Genomic DNA, 15,072 nt, shown 5'->3' on the forward strand with positions numbered 1-15,072 from the left:
CGTTCATGGCACTCCAGCCTGGGCGATAAGAGTGAAACTCTGTCTCAAACAAAAAATAAATGTTAATATGGTCCCTCTTATGATACAAGGTTAACAATGAATTCACTGTAAAGCCTTAACAAGACTGGTACCAGCCTGGAGTGGTGGCTCACGCTTGTAATCCCAGGACTTTGGGAGGCTGAGGTAGGTGGATAACGAGGTCAGGAGATTGACACCATCCTGGCTAACACGGTGAAACCCTGTCTCTACTAAAAATACAAGAAAAGTGAGACCCTGTCTGGGGAAAGAAAAAAAAAAAAACTTCACAGGGGGAGGTCCATATGCATAGGTTGGGGAGTTCCTGCTCTCTGGTGTCACACAACACACCCTTCTACCCTACCTAGACTGGCGTGGGGTGATGCCCACCCTGAGGCTGATCATCCCGCACTGTGACTGGCAGGGGGCGCTGAAGCAGCCTTTTCTGTCCCACATGGTGCGCATGCGTGTTCTCATCGCAGACACTGCATGAAGTGCGTGGCGTGGCGTCCGGAATGAGAAGGAAAGCGGCTCTGGTTCCTTCAGGATGCGCTTCAGGGGGCACCGCGGCGGTTTGGGGACGACTTGGAGCCCCGTCCTAGGGAGAAAACAGCTCTTGTCTGTGGCCCTGACTGCTTAGGCGGGAGCTGCGTGCGGCTCAGCTTCTCCGGGGCATTGTTTTCTACGCGATAAGTACAGAAGCTTGGTTCCTCCAATGTTCCCTTTATTCTCATCTTCTCCATAGTTTTCCTCTTTTTTTTTTTTTTTTTTTTTTTTTTTTTTTTTTAAAGCATTTTAGTATTTGTTTTATCGTGAGTTTTGTTTCTGAGGGCTTTTGAGGGTGGCAAGTGTAGCAGACTGTGGTATTTTTGGGGTTTGAGGACTTTTTCTGAGGGAACCTGTCCCGTATAGATGGGGAGAGAGGAAAGCCCCAGGAGGAAGGGGAAGCCCGGCCCAGGTGGGAGTTGGGGCCAGGCCTGGTGTTTGGCTGCCTCCTGGCCAGGCCTCAGACAGAGGAGAAAAGATCCCAGCGGCCTCCAGGATTTGATGAATTTTTAAATTTGCCTTCGGGCCATCCGGATACATGGGGATTCTTTCACCGCCCCCCGCCCACCCCTGGCCTTCAGGGGAAGCTTGAGTCCCCTTCAGTCCCTCTGGTCACGACCACCGGGGCGGGGAGGTACACCCAGGTGCGAGCCTGACAGGGACTTGTCCCTGGTGACGGGGAAGCTGAGCACCTGGTTCTGTCCATGCTGCTCAGTGTTATGTCCCCTGTGTAGCAATGTCTATGCTGGGTCCCTGCCCAGTTTGGGGTTGATGATGTTGTTGTTGTTGCTGTTGAGCACTGTGAAGGTATTGCGTATTTTTTATAACATCCCCTTGGGAGATACATGCTTCCCCCAAACTTTCTCCCCATTTGTAGGATTGGTTTTCATTTGGTTCACTGTTTTCTTTCTGTACAGAAGCGTTCCAGTTGGATGTAGCCCCACGTGGTTGTTTTTGCTTTTGTTACCTATGATTTGCTTTCCCAATTTAAACGATAAATATATTCACAAGCCATTCCATTCTCGATGAGGTTTTCCTCTCTGCTTTTTTTTTTTTTCGTTTTTTCTTTTCGCGTTTCCAGCCTGTGAGCCTAGATGCAAGTTGCCCCAAAACTTAAGTGCTCCACCATCCCCCACCCCCTTTTTTCTTACAGGCGTTTGATGATAATGTATAATTTCAGGTCTTGTGTTTAGCTCTTCAATCCATTTCGAGTTGATTTTTGTGTATTGTATACCAGAAGGGTCCTATTTCATTCTTTTTCATATAAACATCAGTTTTCTCAAAACCACTTAATGAAGAAAATCCTATCCCCCATTGAGGCTTTGTGATCTCTGATACTGTTCATTTGCTTTGGGAGATATACCCAGTAGTAGGATTGCTAGATCGTATGGTAGTTGCATTTTCAATTTTTTGAGGAAATCATTTTTTTTTTTTTTTTTTTTTTTTTTGAGAGGGAGCCTCACTCTGTTGCCCAGGCCGGAGTGCAGTGGTGTGGTCTCAGCTCACTGCAGTGTTTGCCTCCCAGGTTCAAGTGATTTTCCTGCCTCAGCCTCCTGAGTAGCTGGGACTATAGGCATATGCCCGCCACGCCCGGCTAATTTTTTGTATTTTGAGTAGAGATGGGGTTTCTCTGTGTTATCAGGATGGGCTTGATCTCCTGACCTCGTGATCTGCCTGCCTTGGCCTCCCAAAGTGCTGGGATTACAGGCCTGAGCCACCGCGCCTGGCCTACAACTTTTTCCATAGTGTATGTCCTAATTTATCTTTACACCAACAATGCATAAGATTTTCTCTTTATCCAAATCCACACCAGCATTCTTTTTAATTTTAAAGATATTTTCAGTTACATTTATTCCAGTAGGTGTGGGATGGTACCTGAATGTGGTTATGGAGTACATTCTTTTCTAATGTATAGTAATGTTGAGGACCTTTTATGTGTTTGTGCATTTTATGTCTTCTTTGCAGCGATGTCAGTTCAGGTTTTCTGCCTGATTTCAGTTTGGATGTGTATTTTTTATGCTATTTGGTATTTTTTTTTTTCTGTGTACATGTTTGATAACAACCAGTTATCACTTCTGTGATTCCCTCCTATTTTCTCATAATCTTTTTCTTTTTTGAGACAGGTCACTCTCACCCAAGCTGGAGCACCGTGGCACATCACAGGACCATGTATATTGGAATATTGGCTACCTACAGCTTTGCAGCACAATTTGATATCAGGAATTGTGAGTCCTCCAACTTAGTTTGTATTTCTCAGGGTTCCTTAGATGTTCAGGACTGTTAGTGGTTCCATGTTAATATTAGCATTGTGTATTTTAACTTTTTTTTTTTTTTTTTTTTTGGACGGACTCTTGCTCTTTCGCCAGGCTGGAGTGCAGTGGCGTGATCTGGGCTCACTGCAACCTCCGCCTCCTGGGTTCAAGCAATTTCCCTGCCTCAGCCTCCTGAGTAGCTGGAACTATAGGCGTGTGTCACCACACCCGGCTGATTTTTTTTTTTCTTTTGTATTTTAGTAGAGACGGGGTTTTATCATGTTGGCCAGGATGGTCTCTATCTCTTGACCCTGTGATCCACCTGCCTTGGCCTCCCAAAGTGCTGGGATTACAGGCGTGAGCCACCGAGTCCGCCCCCCCACCCCCCATCCCCCCGCTTTGTTTTTTGAGATGGAGTCTCACTCTGTCAAGAGGCTAGAGCACAATAGCATGACCTCGACTCACTGCAACCTCCACCTCCTGGGTTCAAGTGAGCCTCCTGCCTCAGCCTCCTAAGTAGCTAGGACTACAGGCGTGCACTACCATGCCCAGCTAGTTTTTGTATTTTTAGTAGAGATGGGTTTCACCATGTTGGCCAGGATGGTCTCGATCTCCTGACCTCCTGATCTGCCCGCCTTGGCCCCCCAAAGTGCTAGGATTAAGGCGTGAGCCACTACGGCTGGCCTGTACTTCTTAAATGTTTTGTCTATGATAAGGCACATAAACAGAGGGTATACTGGGACTTTTTTTTTCTCATCTGAGACTCTTGTTTTTGTTTCTGTCTGTTTTGAGACAGTCCTGCTCTGTTGCCCAGGCTGGAGTGCAGCGGCATGATCTTGGCTTCCTGCAACTTTTGGCTTCTGGGTTCAAGTGATTTTTGTGCCTCAGCCATCTTAGTAGCTAGAATTACAAGTGTGTGCCTCCATGCCCAGGTAAATTTTGTATTTTTTAGTGGAGACGGGGTTTTGCCATGTTGGTCAGGCTGGTCTCGAACTTCTGGCCTCAAGCAATCCGCCCACCTCAGCCTCCCAAGGTGCTGGGATTACACACATGAGTCACCTCGCCCAGCCTCATCTGGGACATTTTGATACCTGTGTATTTTTGGTGATGATCAAATCAGGGTACTTAGCATAACTATTCCCTTCTACAGGTGTTATTTCTCTGTGGTGAGAACACTCAAAATTGTTCCCTTCTAGCTTTTTTGAAAAACACAATATTGTAACCAGAGTCACCCAGCCCTGGCTCACCCTACCCCAGGAACTGAGACTCTGGGGTCCTAAGTCCCGCTCTGCCCTGTGTACACTGGTGGTCTTGCACACATCGGTGTACTCTGCTGACCTCTGGCTTCCCACTGGAAAGTAAATGGGAATTCTCTGCCCACAGGTGGCTTACAGCCCCTGAATTTCTCTCTAGAGCTGCCTTTGGGGAAATGGCCTTTGGAGTGGAGAAACCTTGGCCTTTACCTCAGCCCCAGTGAGCAAGACATGTATGTCAGAGGGGCAAGTTGAGGCAGAGGGAGGATTAGGTTGAGGCAGGAGGGAAGGAATGAGTTGACTAGTCTGAAAGCTGTGAGAAGCAGGAGGACCAGCCCATGCTGCCTTTGACCACATGTGTCCCTAAGTTTGGGAACAGGAGGTGTCATTTTCTTCTGAATTAAAGTTCCTGGGCACATCGACCCTGGCCATCAGCAATGAGGGATTTCTCATGATAAAAAATTTGGATTCCATGGGGGTCCACAGATGAGCTTTGGGCAGTGGTGTGCTGAACAGCTTATACCAGCTTGTAAGAACTTTTTTTTTTTTTTTTTTTTTAAATTGAGATGGAGTCTTGCACTGTCACCCGGGCTGGAGTGCAATAGAGCAATCTTGGCTCACTGCATCCTCCGCCTCCCAGGTTCAAGCAATTCTCCTGCCTCAGCCTCCCAAGTAGCTTGGATTACAGGTGCCCACTACCAAGCTCAGCTAATTTTTTGCATTTTTAGTAGAGATGGGGTTTCACTGTGTTGGCCAGGTTAGTCTCAAACTCCTGACATCAAGATCTGCCCGCCTCGGCCTCCCAAAGTGCTGGGATTACAGGCATGAGCCACCGCGCCCAGCCTGGAACCGACTCTTACATTTTCAGAATTTGTGTGAACTGGTTGACTAATCACTGGTAGCCTGAAACCAGCCACAGTGGGTGCATTTACAGCATAGAAATCAGCAAGTGCTACGAATTAAGGCTTTCCCCCCAACAGAACCGGTTTAGCCAAACATACTGGCTTCTTGGGGTTTGTCAGACTCCTAAAGTGGTGTGCAAAGTTCTGTGCTCCTGTTCCCCTTTATTCCCTCTTTCCCTTCATTCATTCATTCATTCATTCATTCATTCATTCAGTTTGTCAGTGCTGCCATATACCAGGCATTGTGTTAGGTGCCGATGGTGAAGGAGATGAAAGAGGTTTGGCTTCTGCCCTGTGTAGCCAACAGTCTAGAAGGGGCAACTGTTAATAATTTAAGAATCCACATAAGTCTAAGCTACTTCCTTGAAGAAAAGATTCTTGAGCTGAGATCTCAAGGAACAGTAGGAATTGCGGGGGTAAAGAGGCCAAGGAAGAGCGTCCCAGACAATGAGAGCAGCGTGTGCAAAGGCCCTGTGGTGCATGTGGGGGGAGCCTGGTAGGTCTGAGAAACTCTACCACGGCCACTGGCTGGAATGCAGAGATGTGGGAGCATAAGAATGCGAAGGTAGTGCTGGATATGTCCACAGAGACTGGCCAGGCAGGTCCTTGCAGGCCAGGCCTGTGTGCCATTTTCTGGAGAGAAGACCAGTACTTTCATTAAGTAGCCCCTGGAACCTCTTTTCATCAGAAGACCCCTGGAACCTCCCCCAACTCTTTGGCCTTGCAGCTGAGCTGGGAGGTGGAATAGGAGTGGATACAGATGGTTCAAAGGTCTGGCTTATTCTAAACTTCAGTGAGCTTAAGATACCACCTCCTTGCTCTGACCCCAGTACCAGGCCTTCAGTCAAAATTTGCTTCAGGAGGCAGTGAGCTCCCCGTCAAGAGAAGGAAGAAAGCAGAGGCTCAGTGCTGGAAGGGTGGGGTGGAAAGGGTATCCTGCTTACTCCTGGGAAGTGGCAGTGGTTGGGAGGCTTCACCGTTCCTAGTGGTTTATGGATGCTCTCTCCCCTCGCTTCTCTCTTGTTTCTCTTCCTGTTCCCCCGGTTCACCCTCCCCTCACCTCTGGTCCTGCAGGTGGGTTGGCTACCAGTACCCCGGCTACCGCGGGCTGCAGTACCTGCTGGAGAAGGGAGACTACAAGGACAGCAGCGACTTCGGGGCACGTCACCCCCAGGTACAGTCCGTGTGCCACGTCCACGATATGCAGTGGTCCCAATGTTGGCGCCTTCCACTCCTCCAACTAGTACCTTCCCCACCATGCCTTCTTCCCAGGACCCAGGCCTGCTGCCCAGGAACCCTCCAGACCAACCAGAGAGTGAGTGAAGTATGACTTGCAACTTGTCTGCTGTGGGTCTTTGATCTCCCCTGGCAGCTGGGGGGGTGTGTGCGCACGCACGCACGCGCATGCCTGTGTGTGTGTGTGATAGAAATAAGAATTGGCAAGTATCTGGGCTAGGAATAGGGCAACAGAACCCTTAGGGAGTCTTATGGTTCTCTGCAGCTGCTTAGTTCTTAACTGTGTGAGCTTGGACACAGTACCCAACCTCTCTGAGCCTTTGTTTCTTCACCTGACTTGCAATTCCCTTGCCTCTTGAGTGACTGGCTGGTCTCGGGATCCCTGAACATTTGTGATCTGCCTGCCTCAGCCTCCCAAAGTACTGGGATTACAGACATGAGCCATTGCACCCGGCCAACCTTGAAGAAATTATTTCTAATCCACAGTCACAAAGAAATTCCCTAATACATTTTTCTCTAAACTTTTTAAACATTTGCTCTTTACATTTGCATTCTTAATCCTTCTGGAGCTGATTCTTGTATATGGTGTATGGTACAGATTCAGTTTTTGGTTTTTTTTTCTCTTTGGAAGTCCAGTGTCGATTCTTGAAGGAGTCCATTTGCTGCGCTGCGGCGCAGTCACCTTGCTGTCCTATCCCCTTCCCCACAGGTGGGGTGATTTTGTGGGCTTTTTCTGTTCCTGTAGTCTGTGTATCCCTGCACTCTTGCCACATTGTTAACGACTATTGCTTTGTAGTCAGTGTTGAGGTCCCTAAAACGGGGGCCCTCAAACCCTGGGCCTCCCAGGGCCTGAAATGGGGGTTGCACAGCAGGAGGTGGGCATTACAGCCTGAGCTCCACCTCCTGTCAGACCAGCGGTGGTATTAGATTCTCATAGGAGTACAAATCCTATTGTGTGAACTGCACGTGCAAAGGATCTAGGTTGCATGCTCCAATGAGAATCTAATGTCCGCTGCCCACAGCCTGTGAAAAATTGTCTTCCACAAAATCGATCCCTAGTGCCAAAACATTTGGGGACCACTGCCCTATAACATGATTCTCTTTAGGAATGTTTTAGATGTTCTTTCCCCTTTAGGACTCCATTTAGAAGCGTCCCCTCACATTTGGAAAAGTGGAAAACCTTGTCGAATGAGCAAAAGTGGTTAAAATGATTATCATAAAGGTAGAAACCAGTGAGTGCTCCATATACACCGTAGAATACTATGCAGCCATAAGAAAGAATGAGTTCATGTCCTTTGCGGGAACATGGATGAAGCTGGAAACCGTCATTCTCAGCAAACTAACACAGGTACAGAAAACGAAACACCGCATGTTCTCACTCATAAGTGGGAGTTGAAAAACGAGAACACATGGACACAGGGAGGGGAACATCGCACACCCAGGCCTGTCGGGTTGGGGGGCAAGGAGAGAGCATTAGGACAAATACCAAATGCATGCAGGGCTTAAAACCTAGACGATGGGTTGATGGGTGCAGCAAACCACCATGGTACATGTATACCGATGTAAGAAACCTGCACGTTCTGCACACGTATCCCAGAACTTAGAAAAAAACAGTTAAGTGCTCAATAAATGTTACTGTTATCTATATCTTCATTCTTCAACCAATACCTACTGCGTGCCTATTTGGATACTTGGCTTAGCACCTGGGTGATGAAATAATCTACAACAAATCCCCATGACACGAGTTTATAACAAACCTGCACATGTACCCCCGAACCTAAAATAAAAGTTAAAAAAACAGAATCCACACAAGTCTAAGCTACTTCTTTGAGGAAAAGACTCCAACTGAGATCTCAAGGAAAAGTAGAGGTTGCAGGGCTAAAGAGGCTAAAGAAGAGCGTCCCAGATGAGAGTGGCATGTGAAAGGCCCTGTGGTGGGAGGAGCCTGGTAGCTCTGAGAAACTCCACAAAGGCACGGTGGTGGCTGGAATGCAGAGATGTGGGGGCACATGGAAAACCTTGTTAAAGTGGTTAAAATGATTATCATAAAGGTGGAAACTAATAAATGGCTAAATAAATGTTACTCTCATCCATTTCTTCATTGATTTCTTCACCTGATACTTGGTGCCTATTTCACTCCTGGAACTGGGCAGAGTAGGGGTACAAAGTAATAGATTCTACCCCTAGAAGCTCTCACTTGGGGGGTGGGGGTGATTGTAATAGTTTGAGAGTAGAGCAATGGTGATTATTATGGATTGAATGAGAACCCCCCCAAATTCATATGCTGAAATCCTAATCCTTAGTACCTTAGAGAATGTGACCTTATTTGTAAACTGGGTCATTGCAAGTGCAATTTTTTTGAAGTGCTACAGTCTCTACTGTCCAGGCTGGAGTGTGGTGGTACAATCATAGCTCACTGCATCCTCCAACTCGTGGGCTTTCAAGTGATCCTGTTGCCTCAGCCTCTGGAGAAGCTGAGACTGCAGGCGTGCATGACCACACCTCTCTAATTTTTTATTTTATGTAGAGATTGGGGGGTAGGGGGCGGACTCACTGTGTTGCCCAGGCTGGTCTCCTGGTCTTAAGCAATCATCCCATCTCCGCCTCCCAGTGTGCTGTGACTGCAGGTGTGAGCTACCATGCCTGGCCAAATGTAATTAGTTAAGAGTGGATCATACTGGAGTAGGGTGGGCCCCTAATGGAATGTGACTGGTGTCTATGAAAACAGGAAACTTGGAGAGAGCCACGCACACAGGGAGAATGTCATGTGAAGATGATGCTGGGGTGATGTTTCTGCAAGGCAAGAAGTGCCGCAGATTGTCGGCCACCCACCAGAAGCTAGGGGAGAAATGAGTGTCACTCGCAGCCTCCGGAGGGACCCGACCCTGCCAATCCCTTAACCTCGGACTTGCAGCCTTCCTGGGGACTTCCTAGAGAGTACCCTGCCTGTCCCCTCTCTTCCTCCCCCTCTTTCTCGCGTGAGGAGTGCTCTGTTCGTGTCCCTACTCACCTCCCCTGGGGGCCTACAGTTTCCTCCTCCGGTCTCTGCAGGACCCGGCCGATTCTTCCAGTCGTCAAGGCTGCACTTCCTTTTGCCAGCCACTAGGTGTCAGCAAAGCGTCATCCTCGGGGCTCCAGGCTGGGCGACCAGAGCTGCGCAGGCTCTGAAGCGCCCTCAGTGACAGGCGGGCAGCCCAAGCTTGGCGGGGCCACCGCACCTCCTCACCCTCAGTAGGGAAACAGGCTCAGAGAGCCCGGAGCCCGAACAGTGTGGCCCAGAGTCCCATGTCTTTGCTTTCCAAAACTCGGGAGGGGGAGAAAAAAAAATCCAGCAACCGTTCTTTACCTTAGGACGGTGATTCCAAGATTCCAAGGCCCTTTCTCACCCATGATGTCACTGGAAGCCACGGAGCAAAACCCCAGTCCCGCCACTTGGGCATCTGACAGACCAACCGTTCCGTGCTTCGGTTTCCTTTAAAATAGGAGCAATAATGCCGCTCAGAGGATTGCGGTGAAGAGTCCAGAAGATGACACTTAACAAAGTTTAGGGCAGAGCCAGTCACACAGCAAGGCCCTGGGTAAAAGCACAGTGTGAGAAGTGGCTCTGGGGACTGGGGTGTGGGCAAGGAAGGCTCCTGGGAGGAGTCGTCTTGGGTTTTGTAGGAGGAATAGGAGTTTGCCAGATGGCCTGGACGGAAACACCTTCCATATGTTCATTTAGCAGTTCATTTATTCATTCCTGTCACAAAATTACAACAAACTTAGTTTAAAGGCCTTAATTGACTTTTTTTTTTTTTTTTGGAGATAGAATCTCACTGTCACACAGGCTAGAGTGCAGTGGCACGATCTCAGCTCACTGCAACCTCCACCTCCCAGGTTCAAGCAATTGGCCTGTCTCAGCCTCTGGAGTAGCTGGGACTACAGGCACATGCCACTATGCCCGGCTATTTTTATTTTTGTATTTTTAGTACAAAGGGGGTTTTGCCATATTGGTCAGGCTGGTCTTGAACCCCTGACCTCAGGTGATCCACCCGCCTTGGCCTCTCAAAGTGCTGGGATTACAGGCGTGAGCCACCGCACCCAGCCTTTAATTGACTTCTTTTTGCCGTTGTAGAATTGAGCAACAACATCTCATTCTGTAAAATAGAATTATGTGTCCAGATGAGTTGAACAGAAGAGATTTACAGACAGCAATGGGCAGAAGGAAGAAGATACAGAGAACAAAAAAGCAGAATGGGCCTTTCAAAGTTACTTTCCTGTAAAGGTTAAATCCTAGGGAACTTCGTTCTCCTGCTGGCTGAAACTGGAAGACTGGGCAAACACCTTGGTTTGGGCTTGCTGGTGTGGCATGTCAGCACGACTCACTCCATTTTGATTTGGTCAGTGGGGCCTAGGGCAGGAGCTCAGTCCAAACCAATGGTCTCTTATAAACTTGAGCGCTCCCATCTTCCTCCTGCTGCTGCTGTTCTGCTTCCGTCGTCTTCGCCCTTTTCCTGTTCTTCCTCCTGGTCCTCTGGTTTCTCCTGCTCTGCACCCCCGCTTTTCTCCAACCTCCACCTTCTCTCCTTCCTCTCCTCACTCTCATGGCCCCAGATGCAGCCACTCAGCCAGGCCCCAACCTCACCCCCTAGCGTGATGGGGTGGAGGGACAGGCAGCTGGAGCAGGGGGGCTTATGAAGGTGGACAGACCACTGTCTCTAAGCAGCCTGCGGAGGGCCTGCCTGGAACCTTGGGTTTCAGGGGAACTAGTTCTTGGTGTTGGAGAGCTGGACTCAGCAGCCAGACTAGTCCCTGGGAAGTGGGCTGGAGCCTGGCAGAAACAGGGAGGAAGCCACAGGGCAGCCCTAACAGAGGCACTGAAAACAGCCCCAAGCCAGGCAGTGGAGCCAGAGGCCCCCGAAGTCAGGCAGGGCTAGAGTCAAGTCCCAGATCTCCTACTCATTGACCCTGTGATGGCAGGCAAATGACCTTACCTCTCTGAGACTCTGTTTCCTCATCTAACCAAGGACCATACAGGGGTTTTTACCCCATTGGTAATTTTCAGACACCTGGTCACTGACCTGACACGAAGTAGTTGCTCAATAAATGACAGCCTAGTTGCCTTTTCGCTCTTCATTCATTCATTGAATAGTGATTGGGGACTCTCTCCTGTGCTGCCTGCTGCTCCAAAGCAAAGGAGCCTGCCTTGTCACTTGCCAGGAACTCCTGCTCCCTCCTAGGGCAGCCCCTGGTTAATGGAGCTGAGAGAACGCAAGATGCTGAGCCGTGGGGTGTGCACAAGAACTGGGAGGGAGGCTTTATGAAAATCAGGGTCCAGGTGCAGCCCCAGGCCAGGTCAGCTCACAGAGGGCAAGCAAGTGAAACTGGAGGAAATTGGAGAGACAGCAGGAGAGAGGGGGAAAAGGTAAAACCTCTTGCTGCCGCCTCAATGCCTATAAAGGTCTGAAGCTTGCTTAAAGCTAAGAATTTTAAACCCAAACTCAGACATCAGCCAATACTAAACGTTTGCAAGGCTTGGAGAACAAAAACTCTAAAGCGCTTCTGCAGTGATGTAAACTGGTGCCATCACTTTGCAAAAAATTAGAATTTGACAGATTCTAGTAATGTTGAAGATGCAGAAATCTGGAGGCCCAGCTATTTCTTCACTGGGTGTTTACCCTGGAAAATCTCTCCCACATCTGTACAGGAGATAGGCTCAGGATGCTCAGAGCAGTGTTGTCCGCACTGGCAAAAAACTGGAAATAACTTACATGTCCGTGAGAAGGAGAATGAGTAAATAATCAGCATGCAATAATACTATCATGCAACAGACAAAAGGGATACACAAGACCTTATGTATTCAACATGGGCATATCTCACAAACATTGCCAGAGGTAAAAAAAAACAAACCAAAAAAAAAATAGGCAAGTTACAGAACAATATTTGATGTTTATAAAAATGTTTTTAAAACACAAATTATCTGTAGTGAGGAATCAGTTTTTGTATTTTACTATTTTTGATCCCTTATGAACTGAAAAGTTAGTAGAATATAATAAAAATGAATGACCAGAAATGCAGAATGAAAAATGCAACAAACATCCCCAATTTAAAATTTTTATATTAACAATTAAAACAGACTGTCAAATTATTAAAAGTCGTCTTTTTTTTTTTAAGAGACGGGTTAGTGGGGGGGGGGGGTCTCACTATGTTGCCCAGGCTGGTCTTGAACCCGTGACCTCAAGAGGTCCTCCTACCTCAGCCTCCCAAAGTGCTGGGATTACAGGGGTGAGTCCACCACGCCCAGCCAAAAGTTTCTAATCTTACTGTCAGTTTCTGTGTTTATCTCATCGCAGATTGATAACAAACAATTACCACCGACCAGACTTTGAGTAGGTGCTGGCAAACTTTTTCTGTAAAGAACGAGGTAGTAAATAGTTCACATTGTGGGGGACAATATGGTCTCTGGCAACTACTCAACCCTGCTGGCATCACATAGAAGCAGCCGTAGGTAAATGAATGGGTGAGGCTGTACCTCTGTAAAACTTTATGTACACTGAAATTTGAATTTCATTGTCATGTATTAACACAAATATTTTTGTTACCTTTTTACATTTTAAAATTTATTTACTGATATTTTGGGGGGTAGATGTGATATTCTGATACACATACACAATGTATAATGATCAAGTCAGGGTAATCAGGATACCCATCCCCTCAAACATTTATCTTTTATCTTTTCTTTGTGTAGGGAACGTTACCCAACACAATTTTTCTCTTCTGGATATTTTGAAATCTGTAAGACATTATTGCTAACTATAATTTCCTTGCTGTACTATTGAATAAAATAACTTTTTTTCTTTTATTTTTTTGAGGCAGGGTCTCATTGTGTCTCCCAGGCTGGAGTGCACTCACATAATCTTAGCTCACTACAACCTCCGCCTCCCTGGCCCAAGCAATTCTCCCACCTCAGCCTCCTCAGCAGCTGGGATTACAGGCACACACCACCACGCCTTGCTAATTTTTGTATTTTTTTTGTAGAGACAGCGTTTTGCCATGTTGCTCAGGCTGATCTCAAACTCCTGAGCTCAAGTGATCCACCTCCCTCTGCCTCCCAAAGTGCTGAGATTACAGGCATGAGCCACCATGCCCGGCCTGAATACAGAACTTATTTCTTCTATCGAACTGTATTTCTGTACCATTATCCAACTTCTCTTTCATCCTTCCCTCCCCACCTTCTCTTCCTAGCCTCTGGTAATCACCAATCTACTCTCTACCTCCGTGAAATCCACTTTTTAAGCTCCCACGTATGAGTGAGAACACGCCTATTTCTAATTCTTTGATTTTTTTCCTCAACTATTTAAATATGTAAAAACTATTTGTAGCTTGTGGGTTGTATAAAATGAAGTATTGGCCAGGTTTGTCCTACAAGCCACGGTTTGCTGACCTTTCCTTCAGCTTATCCGGCAATAGACATAAATCAACGTAATGTTTGTTTCTTTTTTCAGGAAGATTTAACATAGCTGCTGTCCAATTTTCTTTTTTAAACAAAATGCTAATGATTTTGATTGAGTTACATAATTTTTTAAAATTATGCACATAGAAAAAAGACTGGAAGACATGCCAGATTATTAAAAAATGTTGAATTTGTAGTGTGGGCCATTTAGGCAATTGTTACCATTTGCTTTGTGCTTTTCTGTATTTTTTTTTTTAATTTCCAGAAAGTTTCTCTTTTCATCATCGTGAGTCCTGGAAGGGTGCTGTGTTCTGTCCCTCTCACTCCTGACTGGCAGTGACTCTAAAAAACCCCCCACCCGTGAGGAGGCCTTGGAAAGTAGAAGTGGAGATGTGGTCACTGCTCTCAGGAGAGGCTGAAAGCACAGTCATCAGCCCCGGGAGAGGGGTTGTCTGCACTTCCTTGGCCATCACTAGCCTCTGGGGTGTTTCAAGTTTTTCTGGCAAACAGGATCATTCTGTGGAGTGAGTCTCAGGACCTTGGGATGGGGGGAACAAAACTTTTCTTGCTTTTTCGGTGCCCCCCCCCCCCGGGTGAAATAAGAAAACCACTAGGGGCGAGTCTTCAAAGCAGAGACAACCCAGGTGAGCAGAGCGGTGGGGAGGGTTTAAAAAAAAAAAAGTGGAGAGGAGCACTTCTCTCTCTCAGATAAGATCTCATCCAGTGGGGAGAACCATGCCTGCTCAGGATGGGATGCCTGCCTCAGAATCCCCTGGGATGTGGCTTCCACCCCACCCATCTTCTGCTACAGCAACGGAATTGGTTTCTATCAAGGTGGGACCGAGGTGCTGGGCAGGTTGACCATCACCTCCCAAGTGATGAAGCAGCTGGCTGGGGATGTGGATGGGAAGGAGCTCGCAGGCTGCCCCAAGCTCCTCCCAGCACGAAGCTGAAAACCAGACCCTTCTGCCCCTAACAGGCTGTCAAGTGCTTCCTGACTCCTCTTGTGAGAAAAGAGACTCAGTGAAGCAGGGTTAATATTAGTGAGTCCCCAAAGGTATTCCCAGCTGCTCTGAAGCTGTGGTTCTCAGCATGTAAGCCACAAACCAGCATCACTGGCATCACCTGGGATCTTGTTGGAAATGCAAGTTCTGATCGGGAGCCGTGGCTCAGGCCTATCATCCCAACACTTTGGGAAACTGAGGTGGGAGGATCGCTTGAGGCCGGGAATTCGAGACCAACCTGGACAACATGGTAAGACCCCATGTCCATAAAAAATAAAAGCTTAGCTGGGCGTGGTGGTGCACACCTGTAGTCCTAGCTACTCAAGAGGCAGAGGTGGGAGGATAACTTGAGCCTAGGAGTTCAAGGCTACAATGAGCTATGATCTCGCCATTGACCTCCAGCCTGGGCAAAGGAGGGAGAACGTGTCTCAA

At 47.6% G+C, this 15,072-nt stretch overlaps 1 long non-coding RNA gene across 1 annotated transcript; it reads left to right on the forward strand.

Annotated features, from left to right (window-relative positions):
• Positions 1 to 470: 470 nt before the first annotated feature.
• LOC119627088 (uncharacterized) lies at positions 471 to 8,287 on the forward strand. The gene is made up of 3 exons (XR_005243137.2): positions 471 to 708; positions 2,685 to 2,786; positions 6,043 to 8,287. It is a non-coding gene; the product is annotated as an uncharacterized lncRNA (long non-coding RNA).
• The last annotated feature ends 6,785 nt before the right edge of the window (positions 8,288 to 15,072 follow it).

The sequence above is a fragment of the Chlorocebus sabaeus genome, chromosome 19, assembly GCF_047675955.1.
Source record: "Chlorocebus sabaeus isolate Y175 chromosome 19, mChlSab1.0.hap1, whole genome shotgun sequence".
NCBI lineage: Eukaryota > Metazoa > Chordata > Mammalia > Primates > Cercopithecidae > Chlorocebus > Chlorocebus sabaeus.